Source organism: Pyrus communis, chromosome 15 (genome assembly GCF_963583255.1).
Source record: "Pyrus communis chromosome 15, drPyrComm1.1, whole genome shotgun sequence".
Classification (NCBI taxonomy): Eukaryota; Viridiplantae; Streptophyta; class Magnoliopsida; order Rosales; family Rosaceae; genus Pyrus; species Pyrus communis.
In genome coordinates this window covers 182938-205654 of record NC_084817.1, presented here as the reverse complement: position 1 = coordinate 205654, position 22717 = coordinate 182938, and the positions used below count along the sequence as shown (strand labels likewise).

General features: G+C 37.1%; 1 pseudogene; it reads right to left on the bottom strand.

Annotated features, from left to right (window-relative positions):
• Positions 1-6840: 6840 nt before the first annotated feature.
• On the bottom strand, positions 6841-8345 carry LOC137718014 (stemmadenine O-acetyltransferase-like; annotated as a pseudogene).
• Between the last annotated feature and the right edge of the window lie 14372 nt (positions 8346-22717).

Sequence of the window (22717 nt, the reverse complement as noted above, 5' to 3'; positions counted from 1 at the left end):
TCTCTCTACCGAAGCAGTTGCAACCGGTAACACCAAAGCCAATGTAAGAAGTTTATACACTAACATATAACTTTCACACCTCCCAGTCTTCACTAACTCTTTTGCAAGATCACTAAGTTCTCTCAATGATGAAAACTCACTATGCATCTTCATATCATGAATGTAATTGTCAAGTTGAATTGGAAGATTCATGAGATCCATATGATCAAAATCTTGAGGATAAAGTAACGAACAATTTTTGCTTTGTCAAAAGATGCAAAATTATTCACCGAACTCAAGCATCCATACAAAGAAGCAACTCGGTGTTTACCTCATTGAAGCGCTCATTCAATTCATTTAGTTGCATATCAAGGACTTGAAAATAGAGGTCCACACGATAGTAATGAAAGTTTGTGATTTTTGGAGCTTTACGCCTTGATTTTCCAGGTACGAAATGCAAATCCTCCATGTTAGGAATGATAATATCATGCTCCTCACAAAACATTTCTACATCATGAAACAAATCCCGAAAGTCATCATCTCTCAAGGATTGTAGTCTTTGCTTGCATACTTCCACTAACGCCATCGCATTCACAATATCTCGATCTTTCTTTTACAATATATGTGATAACTCATTTGTAATTCCCAATATAAGTCTCATCAAGAAAAGGTGAAATGCAAAATCAAAAGTTTGTATGTCTTTGAATAACCTAGTTGCTTCACCGAGATTATCTTGGTTGTGATCACTTTTAATCCACTTAACCACCTCCGCCACGGCTTCAAACATAACAATAATACTAACTATAGTACCATAATGCGAGTTCCAACGTGTATCACATAAACGCATGAGACTACCTTCTTGATTTAACCCTTTACCTGTTTCAAGATTACCAAGATCAAGAGCTTTCTGAATTTGTTCTTATTGTTTCTCTCTAAATGCATCACGATGCTTACACGATGATCCAATAGGATTCACCAAACTACTAGCATTGATGAAGAAATTGGCAGCATCTTCATTTTCCTTTGCCACGAATACAAGAGCTAGTTTGAGTTGGTGTGCAAAACAATGAATATAAAATGCTTGAGGGTATTTGTTCAAAATCTTTGTTTTAAGACCATTTAACTCACCTCTCATATTACTAGCTCTATCATAGCCTTGTCCTCGTAACTTGAACATACTCAAATTTGTTGTAACAAACAATCTTTCAATGGCCTCTTCAAGCGAGCTACTAGTCAATTGCTTATCCTTTTTTGTTCACATAACGCAATACCACCGCCATTTGCTCTTTAGTTGAAGAATCATGTGCTCCATCAACCAAAGGAGAAAAAAAGGCACATTCCATATCTTTAGTGATTGCATTTATAGTTTCAATGACACAAGCACAAACAAGATTTTTTGAATATCGGAAGAAGTATACTTAAGATTCTTGGGAGCATTCTCATACACAACCTTCCTAACTTGTTCATTATGCTTGGAAAGAAATTGCATAAGCTCCAAATAATTACCCTTATTGCTTGACTTCAATGATTCATCATGGCCACGAAAGGGCAAACCTTGTCCCAACAACCATCTTGTGCACTCAAGTGAGGCATTCAATAAAGTATAATAATTATTGCGAGCTTCATCGGTTTGCTTAATCACAAATGTTTCAATGTGTTGTTTTTGTGTCATCAAATCCCTAGCTTGTTGTACAACTTTATTACGAAGACTTCCAACACCCCCCCTCATGGACTTGAAGATTTTTGGGTCATTTTTTCCAATTTGTAAACCCTTTCTCAGTGAAGACATCACTTCCAGTGCTACCCATTTGATCAAAATCACATTTGAAAAGATATCAATAATGACAAAATACAGCATCTTTTGATATACTATACTCCAACCACTTAAACTTATCAAACCAACCAATGATAAAACATCGTTTGTCGCTAACTTTTCTTGGCATTATGTGGTCTCTAGGTTGACAAGGATCATTTTGGAGATAGTATCTACGAATTGCTTCACGATAATTAGGGAGATAATCAAGCATTCAACGTCTATGTGCAGGGTTTACAGGAAGATTAGCCAATATCCCATCCAACTCAGTGGCCTTACTTTGTTGTGACCTACTTGGAATATTCGAAGGAGGACTTCTTGGAAAATTTGAAGGAGGAGGAGGAGGAGGACTACTCGGAATATTTGAAGGAGAATGACTACCCGAAATGTTTGAAGGAGGATTTAAGCATTATTTATTATAGTATCGTTCCATTATGTAACTTTAAAATGGAAAGAAAAAAAAAATTCTTAGACTCTTAATCCTAGAGTAGACTATACTATAGTATGCATACTAACTAATCCAACCAACAATTCAATTGATCAATACCAATAAGCATATAAATTATTCGATAAATAAAAATTCAATTCAACTAATCATATGAATAATTGTATACATAATACATTATGTAACAATTCAATTAATTAATCAATAATCGAGAATTCAAATTTTAATTTTTACCCTAAAAAATAATTTCATAATTTCATATCAATAATCATAGAATCATATTAATAACCAATAGCCAATAATCATATTAGTGCATTAAGTGCATTACCATATGATTTTATACCAATTAAACAAAATTCGTTTTAAACAATTAATTAGGGTTAGGGATTATAAATTTAGGAATTAAAAAATTTACCTAAAGAGTGACTTTGAAGGTTGGAAGCTGGCGGCTGGAGTGGAGAGTTGCCTAATTTTCGTTCCGTTTTCTGCTTCGAATTGGGGAGCAAGGCTGCACCTTTTGCTGTTCTGATTGGGGGTTGAAAACAGAATGAGGGACACGCGAGGTTGAGAGGTTGAGAGATGAATGGAATGGGGGACACGCGGTCCTCCCCATATATATTTATTTATTTTCCAACTAATCGAAACGGTGTCGTTTCAGATTTTTTTTTAATTTTTTATTACCAGGTTCAAAACGACGTCGTTTTGGCTTGGTTGTTTAAAAAAAAATTGAAAGCTTTGCTGCGAGCAGAGCAGATCTAAACAGACCAGGACGAAGAGCAACAGTAGAACCAGTGGATTTTCCGGCGAGGGGAGGGGCAAAACCAGCGCTCCAATCTTGTTTTTCCGAGGAGGGGAGTAGCCGCCGCCACTCCTCGCTCTCATGTGGCTTCACCACTGGTTAGTACTAGTACTACGATTTAGTGATATTCTTTTTTCACTTGAAAGTGAAAGGTTTTAGGTTTAAATCTCGTGGATGGTAAATTTGATACAATTTTAAAATGTTTATTGAGCGACTTAACCTTAGTGTAAAAAAAGCATCGATGTACATAAAAAAAATTTCTCACCACTTGTATAAAAACACGTGATGTATCATTGTGTTCCGGTCACAAAAATTTCTCTAACTCAAGAAATGTGTTGCGGAATATGATGGAGTATCCCACATAAACCTTAGAGTTTCCATGTAACCTTTTTAGATTTTCTATTTACTCTATCTTAGTCGTTAGAACCACCTGATTCTGATTGGAGCTATAAAACTGTTTTGCTTTTAAACTTGGAAGCTTAAACGGATCGTTAACCTCCGTCTCACCTTTGAGAGTTGGGACTCGTTTCCTAGCTTACCTACCACCAGCAGCGGCTAGGGTTTCTCTGCTCCAACAATGTCCGTGGGGGGTTCACGAGCATCATTTCCTCCGAACCAGCCAGCACCACCTCCCTCCACCTTTTGTAGACTCTTTTGTTGTGTAAATTGTAATATATTTCTCTGGTTTTTGAGATAAACGTAGGAAATAGGAATTGTTTGGGTTAATATTTAAACTTTGGGCTTCAAGGGAAGGAAGCCAAAATGAGCTTAATAAAGAAGGTTTGCCCAAAGCCTAGAGTCAAGCTCAAGACATCCATCTCAAAACAAAATGATGCCCCCCCCACCACATTAATGCAAAGGCTAGGTGCTTACATGAAAAGTGACAACCGATGGAAATCCACCTACTCCCGAGCCAAAAGTACTTTTGGATGGCAGAACATGTAAAAATGATGATGATTCACTACCCTTCAGCTACTTTCGGGCAAGAATAGAAACAACACAGTTGGGTTAATTCGTCTATAAAAGGAGGAAAAAGGTCCAAAGACAAGGACACTCAAGCAATCAAACAAACAAACATACAACTTGTCTCTCAGTCAAGCAAATACTCAGAAAGTTGCGCTTTGTCCAGATTCTGCACCCTTTTAGCCTTAGATTTCTTGTAGAAAGACATATTTTGTCTATCTAAATGCCCTGCTACCATCCCTAAATGTTGTAGTATCGATTCTCTTGTGTAAACTCGTTTACCCCTCGTCCCTCTTTATTACTCAACCCTTTGTAACTGCAAAGAGAAGAGATTGCAAGACGTTTTAACCTTGCTCGACTCTCTTTGTTTTTGCGTTTCCATTAATAGATCTGGTGTTATAATGTATCTCTCAATATCTATACAAGTCATTTTCGGTCTCTTGATGATCCAAAGTTCTACTAATTCTTAGATATGTTTCACTTAGTACTTTTATTATCGTAAAAGTAGATGAAACTGATGCCTTGATCAGATTTGAACCCCTACCCTTTAAAGCATACAAGATAAACAAAAGTCTTTGATCTCAAGGCATATAAAAGAACTTAATGTGGACTTAACCTATCCACGACAATCCTTTGATGATAAGAAGTCAGAATAACTTGGGGCGTAAGTAATCGGCTTAAATACACTCATTCTACATCTGCCATACAGAGATGGCAGTGGCACGCGTCAACACTTAGTTAGTTTTGATTGCGAGCCTCATGGCCTACACCTAAGGCCCAACAAAGGCACTTTTTCAGAACTAACTCTGTCCTCTTCTTGTAGCCCGATAAGCAAGTGAGAGCCCGATAGCCAACCAAAGTGCCAACTCCTCGGGGAGTTGTGTGCTCAAGCCAAGGATTTTTCCTTGCGAAATTCTTACCCGAATAGGAATAAGATTAATAACAGGAGCGAAATAGTGCCATTACCAAGGCCCAAGGAAGCTCGAATATTCAAGTTTGCAATTTGACAGTGGACCATGGTTTAATAAAATATTAGTCGAGTCGAAAGCAGCTAGCTAAACTTGGACTGGATCTAGGGAAGGAAAGCAAATGCCAGGAGTTGGGGGTCTTGTTCTAAGTAAATTAGTTTTGACCTTGAGCGTTCGAATGAACTAACTCCTTCAGTGTTCAAGTTCAGTATTGGACGTTGTTGTAGCTAGCTATAAAAGACTAGGACTTGGGGGCTAGGGAGACAAATATATACTATAAAAATGTCCGTATTGGTATATATAATCTCACACCTAGTGGCGTAGTCATGATTTTCAAATAATGGAGTCATAATATCAACCAAAAAGTTTTATTGGGCCATTTCGTTGAACACCTAATAGACACTTACCAATTCTTGTCAACATATGCTGAAAGTTTATGCCAACATATGTCGACAATTAATATTATTTGTAGAGGCTTGTCGAGGGTGAATGTAGGATATTGTAGAGTAATGTTGAAGAATGCCAAGGCTTTTCAACTAAAGTATTTCATACAAGGAGAGAGAAAAGGAAGACAAATATGATAGAAGAAAATAGAAGAAGTAAGAGGATGAGGTTGTAATTTAGTTTACCTTAGCTATATGTAAGGGTCAAATACAATATACAGACAAATATATATGAGGTTTTTAAAGTTATTGGGGTCAATAACAACCAATGACCCCATGCTAGCTCCACCACTGCTCACACCTCAAAACTGGTGCAGCTAAGTGCCAACCCTTGCTCTCTCCTTCCGCACACCTTAATTTATTTTACCCTTAGGCCTCATTTGGCACATTGTATAGTACCACCGGATAGTATTAATAATACGAAGTAGGTGTTTGGTGAGTTTCGTATGAAATAAGCACTGGACTATTAATCAGGGCCCACTTATTTTATACCCCTCATAATCGGTTATTTATCGTGTCTAAAACTATGTATAATAGTCCGGTGGGATAGTAGGTTCATCTCCATCGTCTTCTTCTTTTTCTGTCTTTGTTCTTTCCTGCTCCTTTACACACACACCTCCCACCTCCTCCATTCACCTTTGATATCTGACAAGAACAATTTTAATCGAACTTTCCATGGGTTGAAGAAGGAAGACAATGATTCAAATTCTTCCGATCTGGGCTCTGACGAGGGGAGGGATAACAATTTGCATTTGGGCTTTGCCGAGAAGGACGAAGCCGAGGAATGGAGCTTGACTTTCCCTGATTATGGTTGATTTCTAGGCTTCGACAAGAAGGACGAAAACGAGGAAGACGATCTAGGCTCCAACCGTTAAAAATATTTATTTTTGAGATTTTTGTTTTTAGTTGATCTGTGTGTGGATTTTACAAGGACTCTAAAAGTTGGATTTTTCCATAAATTTTTGTAATTTTTTTGGAATTCTACTTAAATTCATATGTATATGGCTGAAACTGTATTCAATAAATGCTGTATATCAAACATAGTATAAATAATATGGTCTTAGTCCGATATTGCACCAAGTGTCCAACTAATTACTCAATATTATCCGATGACTATTTATCTTATCTGACTGAAATAATTAGTACAGTTTTAGCTGCCAAACAAAACCTTAAGTTATAGCACGTTAAATAGCCAAAGCCATAATGTCCTATTAAGCTGAAGGAAGGTCCGGCTCCTGTGTACGAGTCGGTGTTGGTACGAGAGAGATACTTTCAACTGACTGGAGTTAAATAAATCAGTGGTACAAACGCATTTATGTTGGTTTGTTTAGTACGTACATAAATGGTATAGATTTGATGGATCTTTATTTCACGAATTAATGTCAGGGACCCGGATGAGAAACAGAGTTGCCTTGTGCCTACAACCTGCCCTATGGTATTTTAATGGTAATAGAAAGAGGACTAGGGTTTAAAGAAACAAAAGCAAGGAAGTGAGGATCACCCTCTAATATAGCCATGTCTTGCTCATCCAGATAAACCCAGGCTTCAACTCCATCTCCCGACCTTGTATCCATTAAAATCACCATATTCATGTACGGAGCGTCTTCTGCACCCCTTTTTGCCCCACCAGACGCCACCCACACAGGCTTTCCCCACCCAAAATCAGCTTCATAAAGACCAAGGTTGCACCGGCTGTTAAATCCTATATAATCCGGGCCCTGTCCATCAGTTGCATCTGCGCCTGCACGAGACACAGTCTCTCCCATCTCCTTGAGAGGCTCACAGAATTTGATGAGCCCTCTAGTCCCATCTCTTTGTAGGCTTTGTACAAAATCACCATCAAGTTTGCTTACAGCTTCCCTCACAAGCCTCGCCAATCTACCCAACTCACGATCACGATTATCATCAACATAATCTAAGTTGTCCTCATTTTGATCATCATCTTCAGTATTACTCCTGCATTGTGACAACACGGTAGCCATGAACACAAAATTTCCCATAGTGTATTCGGAAAATGGTGGCACAGCTCTTCGACGCAAATTCACTATGTGTGTCATCAGAGTTGGCCTCTGGTTCTGGACAATTTTAGATTTAGCCTTAAGGCAGCCATAATGTGTTTCCAGAGGAGTGTCGTGACAACCTCCACGCGCGTTGGATTTGGCACCGTTGAGCTGGCTGCTTTTTTCTTGAGTGTAGCCAGGGCTGGGGCATCAAATACAATTCTCCTTGTAACACAGTTGCCCACTTTCAGGAAGTGGGAGAACAAAGCCATCATAGTGGCTTCTCTTGGGTATGCATCATTTTGGGGAAACAAAGATGGTGCATCAAAATTACCCTTGGAATAAAGATGAGGAGTACTAGGAGTTGCTATGTAGAGAAATGTTGCGGCCGCCCAAGCTTTGAGGAAGGCGCTCAATGCCGCTCCATCAACAACCATATGTGAAACAAAGGCGCCTAGAACGAAACCGCCGCATGCAAAGTTGGTGACTTGCATCATAGCTACATGAGCTCCGGGAGTTGCTTCGGGTTCTTGCCAACTAATAAACTCACCGGGAAGGAACTGACTGAGGAAGGAGAGATCAGGATGGTTGAGAAACTGGGAGAGATTGGAGTCAACCTCGGCCTCTATGTAACGAGCCCCCTCGTCATTGCAATCAATAGAAAGACTGTCTTTAATTCTGCCGGCAAGTGGGTGAAAGTGAGTCAAGGTTTCTGAGAGGGATTGCTTTAGCAGTTGTGACCTCATTGGAATAGTAATATTAATATTAATATGGTGAATGGAGGAGGGGAGATAGAAGAGGATCATGGGTACATAGGTGGAGGGAACCAACTGGTCCAAGAGGGAAAGCTTGTGGATTCTCAGGTGTTGGGGTGTTAGGGAAGAGGGCTTGATGCACTCATTGTAAATTATCTTGACTTGCATGGACGTCGACATCTTGATTAGCTCGATTATCTCAATTAGCTAGGTAGGTGATAGATGATTCCGTTTGGATCCTCTTTTAGGATTTTCTCTACTAGGGCTCTTTATATATATATATCAGAAGGCATCTTTCCGCATGAGGTCCGACTCCAGCTTTGTTTGTCATATTAGGGATGCCTATATATGCATTGGTCATTTTCTAGCCCATAATACTAGGAAGATCAAATTTTTTAAACCAAATTTGCAAACTAAATAATATGATTGTTAATAATTCGATTATTACTTAAAAGTTGATTAATATGCTTATTTTTTATTAGTGACACATCATTTGATTTACAAATTTGATTTAAAATTTTGATCTTCCTAACATTACCCTTTCTAGCTAGGTATTCAGCGACCCACTCTAGTTTTAATATACTCTCTCTTTCTGATGTTTATCAGACCGAAGCGTGCATTCATATACATGCATGCTTGATAATGATCATCAATTTACTAACAATATCATGTTAATTTAAGCTAGCAAGTAGGTAGCTAACAATATCATGATAATGACCATCAATTTATTAACAATATCATATCAATTTACATAAAACTATCTTAATTATGAGTTGTACCATAATCTCATACCTTAACTTATTAATTCGTTGCAATGTCATACCTTAACTTATTAATTCATTGCAATGTTAGACATCTGTTAAATATTTTGGCAATTTAGCTGTTAATTGCTGATGTGGCAAACAACATGCCCACTCACTCATCCAATTGGATTGATAAATTAATTAAAAAGTTAAAAAATTAAGATTTTTTTTTTTTTTTTGTAACAGAAAAATTAAAACAGAAATGCTATTTATACCATGTTTTTGTACCACATTTTCATATTACTTTATATGACATTTGATGTAGACAACCACATTATTTGAATTAATCATATTTTTAAATTTAGTTCATCATTTAATAAACTAATAATTAAGAAAAACTAGTTAATTAAATGATGATTGTAGTATATGAGTCTTTCTCATTCATTTCCTTGGATTGTGCAAAATTTTCAAATAATTTGACTGTCCACATCAGATGCTACCTAAGGTGGTATAGAAATGTGATATAAAAATATAGTATGAATAACATTACTCAAATTAAAATAATTAAGAGGGTCCCACGTCTAAACACCCATTCCCATCACCACAATGCATTCGCACTTCCACACCAGACGCCACCCTCAGCTTCATAACTCCAGCGAAGTCCTCTTCATCTCCGGCCACCCTCACGGTTTCCTTGAGATCCTCCCCATGTAAATCTTGGAGAATATCCAAAACCGATCCAAAAGTAGAGCATTGCAAATTTAATTTAAAATTTTGATCTCCCTAACATTATCTTTTTTCTAACTAGGCATCTAGCGGCCCACTCTAGTTTTAATATAAGAAAACTAATGAAAATGACTTGAAAACTTTGAGTTCTAAAGAAAATAACAAAAATGTGTTGTAAGTACATAGTACTAGGATTGACTTTTTAGAGTAAAAATATGGTTTTTTTTATTAAAATAAATAGTACCAAGAGTTTTTCGTTAAAGCTCTCTAAGATATACTCTCTCTTTCTGATGTTTATCAGACCGAGGCGTGCATTCATATATATGCATGCTTGATAATGACCATCAATTTACTAACAATATCATGTTAATTTAAACTAGCAAGTAGGTAGCTAGTTATGTGTGTATATACATACATATATATATATATATATATATATGTATATGGGTTAAAGATCAGATGATACTTACTTTGTAACTTTTTTGAAGAATTTAAACCATCTATATTTCAATTCATCATTCATAAATTTTCAGTACAAAAGTTAAATAAATTTAAAATTATTAAGATATTTATTTGTGGTGAAGAAAATGAATAAATATGATTTTGTAAAGAAACATTAAAATGACTATCATTTAATTGAACGGTCGGTTTTGAATTTAAGTAATTTTTTGTAAACTAAAAAGTCTGATGTTTAGATCGTTGAAATACATTACAAAGTATGTTCTAAAAAATATATGTCCCATTCGCAACCTTAAAAATATATACATGAAAAATTATATTTAAAATGATGAGAGTTGACATAATCAAGAAACATGATAGATACACTTTGAGCTAGAATCGAGCCAGCGACTAATAAGTTATTACTTATTCTTAGTACTATAATGTTGTGTAAAACACTTAATATATATACGATAATACTTAATAATATCATTGCCGATCAATTTGATACCTGCTTAGCTAGCTAGATATATTACTTAATAAAATCATTGTCGATCAACTTGATACTTCTCCGGAGTCAGCGTCAGCGTCGGTCCGGAGTTGGCACCGTGACCTTTCCGGAGCTAGTTATTAATAACATCGTAATAATCGTTGACGACTTGTGGTTCTAAAGTTTTCCGAAAAATAAACAAAAATGGTGAAGAAGAAGACTCAGAATTGAAGAAGAAAGGATTCTTGAAGAAGAAGAATTGAAGGAGACGAGGAAGCAGAAGAAAAAGTATAGAGAAAACAGAAGATGAAGGAGGATCCGGAGGGAAGGGTCCGGAGAGGATCCTCCCCCTTTACGCTTCGCTAGCTAGATACGTATACTCACTTAACCTAGTTTGTTAATCTTTCTATTTTTGCTATATAAATATTATAGCTCTTAAATCATGATATAAACACTTTAACATCGTCGTCATCATGCATGCTATTGTTTCATGTGCATGACTACAAACCGTTGCCTACAGTAGTGGTTAGGGTCGTCATCATGCATGGCTCGCACAACAAAAAATTGAAGATAAAGCGCTTTTTTTTTCAGATGGATCCAATAATCTTACTACGCTCCGCCAGTACTAGTGTGTAATATACATAGCCAGCATGCAATATTGCAGCTTATTGTTTGTCCCAACCCCTAAATAACTACTCCTAACCTTTAACCATGCGTCTAAGAAAACGAGTTGTACTGGAATTGTATTTCCTTGTTTATATTCATCCAACTAGTTTTATATTCTTAGATACACATATCAGTCAACACATTCCTATTCTATTGCCTATAATCAAGGTTGGAACAAAGACTAAATAAGGAAGTAAATAACTACATATCAATTTACAATATATGGTAGATCAATCATAAACTTCTTTCTCAACACTCCCCCTCAAGTTGGAGTGTATGTTAATGACACCCAACTTGCCAAGCAAAACTTCAAACAGCGTCGAGCTTAGTGGTTTGGTGAACAAATCTGCAAGTTTATTCGAGGTCCGTATGTAAGCTGTTTTCACCATTCCTGTTTGAATCTTCTCACGCACTAAGTTGCAGTATATCTCTATATGCTTTGTTCGTTCATGAAATACTGGATTCGAAGTAATGTGCATGGCAGCTTGATTATCACAAAATAGTGTGACAGGTTGTGCATGGTTTACTTGCAAGTCCTTCAAAATGTTCTTTAGCCATATAACTTCACAACATGTAGTAGCCATAGAATGATATTCTACCTCTGCACTAGAACTGGATACAGTGCTTTGCTTCTTCTTTTTCCAAGAGATCAATGCTTGACAAAGAAAGATATAATAACCAATTATCGATCTTCTAGTGTCTTTACACCAAGCCCAATCAGCATCACAAAAGGCTTGCAACTGTAATGAACCTGTAGAAGGTAAGAAAATTCCTTGTCCAGGAGATTGTTTGATATACCTGAGAACCTTATGAACTACTTCAAGGTGTGGTTGTCGTGGCTTGTCCATGAATTGGGTCAACATATTAACCACATAAGTGAGATCAAGCCTTGTGATGGTTAAGTAAATCAGCCTCCCTACGAGTTGCCTGTAAGAAGAAGGGTCATGAAGGAGCATTTCATCCGTTTGCGTGAGGGACAAGTTTGGTTCTACTGGGAATCGTGAGGGCTTCGCACTAAGGAACCCTGCATCTTCTAGTATTTCCAATGCATATTTACGTTGGCACAAGGCAATCCCCTGTTTTGATCTTGCAATTTCTATCCCCATAACATATTTAAGTTTTCCCAAATCTTGCTTAAAATGTCAGGAAAGAAAGAGTTTAGTCTCTTCAATTTCTCTCAAATTGTCTCCTGCAAGTATCACGTTATCAACATAGACAAGTAATGCCATGAAACTACCTTGATGGTTTCAGACGAATAATGAGTAATTTAACCATGATTGATGAAAACCAGCAGCCTTGAGAGCACTAGACAGCTTGATAAACCACTGTCTCGAGGCCTGCCGTAAAGAGATTCTTTCAATTGCATACTTGAGTCTCCCTTTTTCATCTGAAACCAGGAGGCAGAGACATATAAACATCCTCGTATAAGTCACCAAGCAAAAATGCGTTGTTCACATCAAGTTGATGAAGATTCCAACCACAAAGGGAGGCAACACTGAGGAGGACACAGAAGGTGGTGAGCTTTGTAACGGGAGCAACCAATGAGACGTTTGTGAGGAGGCAAAGGCAACAGAGTCCAAGTGTGATTGTCCTGGAAGGCAGCAATCTTTTGTTGTATGGCAGCATGCCATTGGGGATCCTAGATAGCCTGCAAAAAACTGGTGGGTTCTTTGATAATGTTGAGGTTGGCGAAAAAAGTTTTGTGAGGGGAGGATAGACTGTCATAGGATAAGTAACGAGAGAGAGTGTGGGGCATACCTGACGATTGGACCATGTTGGTGGAAGATGTAGGAGCAACACAAGATGAGAGGGCCACCTCGATGTGAAAGTCTTGTAAAAATGTGAAAGGTTTGGTTGGTCTGGTGCAGTGACGGGGTGTAAGGGGTTGGTCTGGTGGTGAATGTGTTGTTGGAGTTAGGGAAGTTGGTCTGGTGCAGTGACGGGGTGTAAGGGGTTGGTCTGGTGGTGAATGTGTTGTTGGAGTTAGGGAAGTTGGTAAGATATCTGGTGATAAAGGTGAGGTTGGTAAGGTAATTCATGGTGAAGTTGGGGTGGGGAAGAGTTGTTATCTAAAATGTTTCTCGAGCAAAGGCTTGGATGATATGACTCAAGTGACGAGTCCAAATCAAACTGGATAAGTGGGGTTGTAGTGTCTGATGTGGATGAGAGTTTTGGAATGGAAAATGGTCCTAAAAAAACACAACATCCCTAGAAACAAATGTTTTATTTTGTTTGAGATCGAACAATCTATAACCTTTTTGACCATAAAGATAGCCAAGAAAAATGCATGGTGTTGCCCAAGGATCAAATTTAGAGGGCATTTGGGCGTGTGTAGAAGCAAAACATAGGCTACTAAAAACCTTTAAATGGGAATAGTTAGGTGCTTTGTGAAATCGTTTTTCGTAGGGTGTTTTACCTTGGAGAAGTGAAGTAGGTGTTCTATTGATGAGATAGGCCGAAGTTAAAATTGCATCCCCCCAAAAACGTTTTTGCAGACAAGCTTAAAAGAGAAAAGCCAAAGAAATATTGAGCAAATGTCAATGTTTACGTTTAGCAACACCATTTTGTTGTGGTGTGTTAACACAACTAGATTGATGTATAATGCATTTGAGGGCATAAAATTGCTCAAATTTGAACTCAGGACCATTGTCACTTCGTATGATTTGAACTTTAGTATTGAATTGAGTCTCAACCATTTGAATGAATTTAACTAAGATGTCTTTTGTGTTAGGTTTGTGCTTCATCAAATAAACCCGAGTGCTTCTAATGTGGTTATCTACGATGGTAAGAAAATATTTGGCACCTGAAAGATAAGCAACCTGATAACTACCCTAAATATCAATATGCAATAATTCAAAACAAGATGTGGTAGAAATCGAACTTAATGGAAAGGGCAATCTTGTTTGTTTGGCCAATGGGCAAATTAAACATTTGTCTGAATCATAAGTCTTATTATTTAAATATGGGAATAACAAAGAGGCTTTATAAGATGGGTGTCCCAGGTGTTGGTGCCAAAGCTTTGGTGAGACAATGTGGCTATTGTTGCGTGTTCCTTTCTTTGATGGATCGAGGTAGTAGAGTCCCTCCTTTTCAATTCCTGTCCCAATCATCTTCCCCGATCGAACCTGGATGACACAAAAACGGGTTAAGAAGATTGTGACATATAAGGAATGATAGGCTAGTTTAGTGATGGATATGAGATTGACTCTAAATAATGGCATACATATGACATTATCAAGGATAAGGTAAGGAGAGAAAACAACTTGTCCAACATGAATGACTTTGGCAACAGAACCATTTGGTTGTTTAACGGTATGATTGTCAACTGCTCATGAGTTTGTAAGAAAACTAGGGCTACAAACTATGTGATCCGTGACACCACTATCCAGGATCCAAATGCTTTTGGTGCCTGTATATGGACAAGAGAAGGCTTTACTTGAAAGTTCTTCATGACTAGAAGGATTACCGACTTGATTGATAAATGATGACTTGTTCTTGTTCAACATCTGAACGATTTTCTTGCAATCCTCCTAAGAGAATGGGAAACTACGCATGGTCTCCTGCTTGTCATGTTGGGAAACTTGATTCCCTTTTGAAGAAAAGGGGCAATTGGATTCAGTCTTAGCAGTTGCCTTCTGTTTTCGATGGAATTCGGAAATGTGGCATTTCTATCCACAAAAAGTGCACTTAAGATGTGCACAACAATTTTTGGTGGTGTGATTAGTTTTGTTACACTTTCTACATCGCGCCTCATTATCATTCAGTGTAGGTTCTAGCAACGAGTTCTTCACTGCAAAAACAGCAACCTCCGGTTGTGTATTCTTCCCATTGGAAACCTTTGCCTGGCATTCATGTTGAATGACCAACACATATGCCTTGTTTACCGTAGGCAGTGGTTTGAGGAGAAGAGTATTGCTTCAAACCGTAGCATACGATTCGTTTAGTCCCATAAGAAACTTCATGGTTTTCTGAGTCTTAACATATGAAGTCATCGCCGTCTTTGTTCCACAACTGCATGTTGGAATGGAACACAAAGTATTACGTTCATCCCATAAACTCTTAAGTTTAGTAAAGTAAGAACTTACACTCATGTTGCCTTGGACGCAATCATGAATCTCATTCTTAACATGGAATAATTTAACTATATTCACATGTGAGAACCTTTCTTGCAAATCGGTCCACATCTGTCAAGCGTCTTTGTAGTTGATGACGCTCCCTGAAATCTCTTTCGACATGGAATCTAGCAGCCATGTCTTGACCAAGTTGTTGCAACGATTCCATTGCTGCAACTCCTTAGGATTGTTTTCACTTGATTTCGTGATTGTCCCATCAACAAAACCGAGTTTGTTCTTTACCTTTAAGGCCATACTCATGGATTGAACCCATGTGCTGTAGTTGTCTTCCACCAATGGCTATGGCATGATGATTGCACTAGGTTGGTCCGAGTGATGAAGAAAAAGTGGAAGATTGTGATTTTCCCATTTTGAATAAGAAGTCATGCCTAAACAGGTTGACCTCAAGTCTGGCTTGTCGCCTATGATCGTGTTTGTTTTGAAACTGTGGTTTGCGTTTTTCCCAGATCAATTCTCTAGTACCATTTAAGAAAACGAGTTGTACTGGAATTGTATTTGCTTGTATATATTCATCCAACTAGGTTTACATTCGTATATACACATATCGGTCAACACATTCCTATTCTATTGCCTATAATCAAGGCTGGAACAAAGACTAAATAAGGAAGTAAATAATTGCATATCAATTTACAATATATGGTAGATCAATCAGAAATTTCTTTGTCAACAATGTGGCTCTCCTAACAAACAAAAGAGATTCACTTTGCTAACTAATAACTATACAAAATGTTCAAAACGTAACAAAATCCAATCCACCAGTTTCTATTCTTATATGCATCATACGATGCCATAAACGAAAGCTAAAGCCCATCCAAAATGAATGCTCATTTGATCCAAACCCCTTTTTTTTTTCTTTTTTTTTTAAAGTAAAGCGACAACCTTAGTTGGTTAGATAGTTAGTTTTTAAGAGGACGTGAGTCGGTGTATATTAAACTCACATCAGGGTGCATAGATATAATTGTTTTTCGTCACTTCGATAATACACCATCTGCAATTTTTAAGCAATGCATAAGTGAACTTTCTAAACTACTTAAATACAAGTCTCTTAGGAGCCCATCTTGTGCAATTTGAACTTGAGTGCACAAAGTGAAGTACACTGATGTAGCCAAACCAATTTAGCTAAGATAAATTAAACAAGTTTTGAGCATAACAATGTTTTTTGGCAAGCATGTAAGGCCTTACACAACAGAAAAAAAGTGATTGTCATACCAACATAGTGAACTCATATAGGAATCATACTTGTATAGTGTGCTGGACAATTTGAGTGTGAAATTAATTTATTGAACTCATGAGTTCAATGTATCAAATTCATGAGTGTGGCACCAAGATATTAAACTTACATTAGTGTAGCAATAGTGTTATAAAAATCAAACTAATGATGTCTGGTTTCTATGTATAAATATCACACGCACCCAATGACGTAGCCATAATTTTATGGCAATGAGGCGTGACAAAGAAGTTCTCAAATATTGGTTGGTCACATATGCTTTTGGCCTTACACATGTCTAGTTACGTCTAAAATTCAATTTCTTATATATCTAAGATCTTCCAATATTTCTTTATTCAATGTTTAACGTTGAAAGAGGTCTCGCATTCGAATCTAGACCTTATTAATGGAAAACTAAGTTCTTGGTGCTCCATAGCCTTCTTTCTAAGTCAAAAACAGGGAAAGGACGAAATTATCCCCGTATTATTGTGCAGTCAACTTCTTTTCCTTCCTTTTCTTTGATTTTTTGCATTCGTCCTCACTCCTCTTAACTCTCAAGTCTTCACTGCCCTCAAAACTCTCCGCTTCATCTTATATGCATGTTTTAACTTTCTTCCCATCTATGAATATGTTACTTGGGGTTTAAATTTGCAAATCCAGAATCTGCATCTACTGCTCACAAAATGAAGTGGTTTTTTTTTATTAGCACACTCCATGTAATATTAAATGCATCCCATATTCAAATTTAATATTAAATGACATATGTTCCTTATTATGCAATAACAATTTTGACCTTATTAGGTTTTTAAAAAAATTAAGAAATTTCTAAATAGATCCAAATCACTTTTAATATATTTTGTCTTCTTCAACCTCTCAAAACCCCTTTCACCCTTGTTAAGTAAACACTAACAAGTTGATAGGATTAAAACACACCACAAAGTAGCACACAAATGTCCTAGTAATTTTTCTTATTAACAATAAGATTTATCAATTGTAGCATATGCAAATAAGGGTCTTGCCCGTAGAAGATTGTTTTATCTAACTACTTAGAATGTCACAAAAATTGGGCTGTTGTCCCTACTGACCAGCCACCGAAAAATAATTATTAGACCGACTTACACTTATCTAAAGTCTACGAAATTTTATATGCATATACTAGACACACAGAGCTATACTCACACAAATTTTTGGGATTTTTGGAGTTGATTTGATATTTAAATTAAATCAAACAAAAACAAGACAGAGACATATTTTTAAGTAGTTCACAAATTAAGAAAAACGAGTTAGGGGAATTGCTATCCACCACCAAATAATCATGCAAACATGTTATGTTTCATTCAAATTCCTTTCATTTTTGGATGAAGATGCTCAAGTTGGCTCAATGTTAGAACTCAACCTATTACTCCTTCTTATGTAGTATGTTAAGAGAATGGCGTTTTCAACTTAACTTAGTCCCTAACATGCAATCTCGAATGGTGTGTTCATAGATTTAACAAGTAGAAATCATTAAGAACGAAAAGAGTTTGAGTCATCACAAGGCATCATAAGTACTAGTGTTGTCTTACTAATCCTAGAAATTGGTTCACATGTTAATCACAATTAACAAGTACTACTCTAGAACATATGTAGGTCCTCATTCGACAAGGGCAGACACACACATATTCATAGCATTAAAATCCTAGATATGCTTACTAAGTATGCATCCATAGAAAACACAAAGAATTCATCAATGAGACAAGTAGTGAACCAATTTTCATCCATTCGTAAAAGTAATTCAAACGAAAAGTCATAACAAACTTGTAATCATATTAGGGCCTTCAAAACAGCCCCTAACTACTAAAAATTAGTTACACATAATTCTCAAATTAAACCAAAAGAAGAACATGAGTTTGAGAAGATAAAACCGAGAGAAAACAATGCCAAGATTTCCTCCTTCCTTTCCTTCCTTCCCCAATGCAGCAACCTTGCCTTTTTTCCTTGCTTTCCTTTTTTTTTTTCTTTCTTGTTTTCACACTTTTTTTCCACACTTTGCCGCTGCAACCTGCAGCCCCTTTTCTTCTTTCTGCTGCCACAGTTTTTTCTCCATAACTCACCCCATTAACAACCATTTAGTGATGACAATAAGTGAGAGGAAATGCTAAAACAATTGTAACTCTTTGAGCAGCCTTTATGCCCATTACTCTCACTTAATTTTCCATTTCCTTTGATATTTGAATAGGTGTTAGCTGGCTTGTCCTTGGCTGCATCAGTTTTGGCTGTTGGTTTTATTGGATTTATTGCTTTCAATGCTTTCTTGTCAGTTACAAACTGCTCAGCCTCTTGGGAATCTTTTAGTGTTAAAACAGCCATAACTTCTTCTAGAAAAATGATATTAACAATCCGTAAAATGCTCCAGAAAATAGACATCCGTAGCTTTCCAAGCATATAAAGCTCATTCTCTAATTCATTCTGAGCTGTCCGCACCTTGCTTCCAAAGTCAGCTGACCTGCACAGGCAGTTTTGACGAATTTGTTACTTAAAATTCCACTTGTGTTATTTTTCTTTTCTTTACTTGACAAATCATACAAAACACAAAAACAAAGTAAATGGCTCAAAAATATAAGGAACTAACTAAGAAAAGACAAGTGAATTTGATATAAAATATATATAAATATAAGCTTATCACAAGTCAAACTATTAACAGGTTGATTGAGAAAAATTATTTTTAAAGAAAGAAACATGAAACCAATGTTTCGAAAGCTTCACATGAGGTTGAGATTTCATATTTTTTGTCACATCCCGGCCCGGGCGGGACCACTTCCCGGGCCTGACTCCACCGTAGCACGATATTGTCCGTTTTGGGCCCCAACCACGCCCTCATGGTTTTGTTTTTGGGAACTCACACGAGAACTTCCCGATGGGTCACCCATCTTAGGAATGCTCTCGCGCTCTACTCGCTTAACTTTGAAGTTTCCATGGAACCCAAAGCCAATGAGCTCCCAAAAGGCCTCGTGCTAGGTAAGGATGAGAATATACATATAAGGATCACTCTCCTGGGCGATGTGGGATGTCACAATCCACCCCCCTTAGGGGCCCGACATCCTCGTCGGCACACACGCGACCAGGGTTAGGCTCTGATACCAAATTGTCATATCTCGGCCCTGGCGGGACCATTTCCCTGGCCTTACTCCACCGTAACACGATATTGTCCGCTTTGGGCCTCGACCACGCCCTCACGATTTTGTTTTTGGGAACTCACACGAGAACTTCCCAATGGGTCACCCATCCTGGGAATGCTCTCGCGCGCTACTCGCTTAACTTCGGAGTTCCCATGGAACCCGAAGTCAGTGAGCTCCCAAAATGCCTCGTGCTAGGTAGGGATGCGAATATACATATAAGGATCACTCCCTTAGGCGATGTGGGATGTCACAATCCACCCCCCTTAGGGGCCCGACGTCCTCGTCGGCACACACGCGACCAGGGTTAAGCTTTGATACCAGATTGTCACATCCCGGCCCGGGCATGACCACTTCCTGGGCCCGACTCCACCGTAGTACAATATTGTCCGCTTTGGACCTCGACCACGCCCTCATGGTTTTGTTTTTGGGAACTCACACAAGAACTTCCCGATGGGTCACCTATCCTGGGAATGCTCTCGTGCGCTACTCGCTTAACTTCGGAGCTCCCATGGAACCTGAAGCCAGTGAGCTCCCAAAAGGCCTCGTGCTAGGTAGGGATGTGAATATACATATAAGGATCACTCCCCTAGGCGATGTGGAATGTCACATTTTTCATCCTTTATAACCCTATGTTATTTAAGCCTTTCTAATGTACTTGTGGATATTTATGGGTTATGATAACCCTGGTTGCGATTTCCCAAATACCTACTTGTTTTACTAATGTACGCAAAGTATTTTGGTTTTTTATTGTACGCAGGGTATTTTGGAAACCATACTACCCAATAATGCTGAAAACTATACTGCCCAATAACGCATGTTGTATGATAAACGGATGTGATTAAAGGATCTCCAAGATTCTCACAAAGAGAATTCGACGAGGATCCTCTCTTCCCCAAGAAACCATACTAGCCAATATTTACTTAAGCCTATTATTGACTTAAGTCTAATGTTTATTTACAATTCCCAGAACACATAGTACCCAATCCCAATACCACTACTGCTACTAATCAACACTTTTAAATAATTTTCAGCATTACATTTGCACAAAATGGTAGTGATAGACTTATTATCCAAATGCATCTCTCTTAGGAACTTCTGTAAAAGTTAATATGCATTATTTTTTCTTTGTGCTATCATGTTTAACTTCTAACCATGTACCGATTCTACGGTCCTTTTAGTAATTGACAGCCAGAGGCATATATCCATTATGCACTTACTGTTTTCATTTGTCTCCACATCAACCATAGGATGTTAGGATTTTACTGATCCTTACATAAAAATTAAAAATGAGTATTGTAAGATGTGAAAAGTGTGGGATATATAGAAAATGTGGAGTGTATGTAGAAAAAATGTAAGTGTATGTTGAGAATGTACAGTATGAGGGTATTAGGGGAAGTATGTGGAGTGTATTAATATAATGTCTAATTAGAAAAGCAAACGTGTGATGTATTAAGTATGTGAGGTTTATTCAACAATATGTAGAATGTTAATATAATAAGCCAATAAAGTTTATATTTTTTGACTTAGAATTCAATCATTTCAAGAAAATTCGCTATGCATGCATAGCTACTCATTTTTTATGCACTTTATAAGATCTTATAAATCTTTTCGTATTATGCATTTTTCCTCTCAATTTACAATTCAGCAGAATGAAGGTTTATATTTTCGTTTACAATAGGATGAAAATAATCACATTAGTCATCCTTTATTCGTACTTGCATGTTGAGAATTGTGTTAGAAGAGTTTGTGATCAGCTTAGTGGAAATGTGAGATAAGCAGTTCGAAAAGTCTACTTTTTTCTCATATGTATGCTTTAACATGTCAATTTTTATTATTGATGAGCAATTGAATTTTATTTTTCTTTTCATGATACAGTTAAATTCATAGATCAACATACGTTTGCTTTTAACGTATATTATTAAATGCATTTGATAGCTGATTGAAGAAAGTATTCAATTTTTTTGGCAATTAAGAAAATTGCTCTCTCCTCAATAATTAAACTTTCGTTGCCTTATCTTCACTAAAAATGTCATAGATTTGCATTAACAACTTCTATTTCAATTTGTAATAGAGAAGCATACATATGAGGGAAAAAAACTCTGAAGTCGATCAAAGAAGTTCGAAATGCTGATTAGCATATGTGTAAATAGCATTGTAAATATGATTGTAAATATATGTGTAATAGAGTTGTAAATTGCAGCATTGCGCGGGTACTATTGTTTGTATGAACAAAACATGTATGTTATTTTATTGGAGTTACATATCAAATACTCTAACTAATACCCTAAATGTGAAGAATTGGACGAAAATGAGGTAAAATAATATGGAATGGTAAAAATGATGTGAGAAATGTTGTACAAATGGTTTAGATATTTTTTTTTTTAATTTCAACCTTGAGAAAAAAAAAAAAAACCCAACAAACGGATTGTCAAGCTGGCTCAACATGCCCAACCCGATGGCCAAAAGGCTCTAATTGGAGTTGGGTTTTGTTAAAAAGGAGCTAAAAATTGGTTTATGGCCCTATAGCCATCTCCATTGGAGATGATCTAGTAAAGACATCTTGTTGGGTCAAAGGCATGTATTGCCACCACCCTGCCTCCGTCATTGCACTTACCAGAACCACTGGGGAGGTATGAAGAGTTTAAAAAATATTACCAAATTATGAAAAACTTATACCTTGTACGGATGAGCGTTTTAGTTGACAATTCCTCAAATAATAAAACGGTTACCATATTGGCAACCCTCATTATGAAAAAATGAGAAAAACCAATAATATATCATATCCCCACAAATAAACGGAAAATGCAGGAATTAATGGAAAGAACATCTACACGGTCTACCTACTGTTTTATAATATTAAAAAATTGCGACTGTTTTAAAATATTCAAATATTGCTGCACCGTCCGATCAAATATATGACCGTTGCGGGAGCCGAATCGTTTAAATTTAAAGCGACAAGTCATCTCACACAATAAAACCAAGCAACACAGA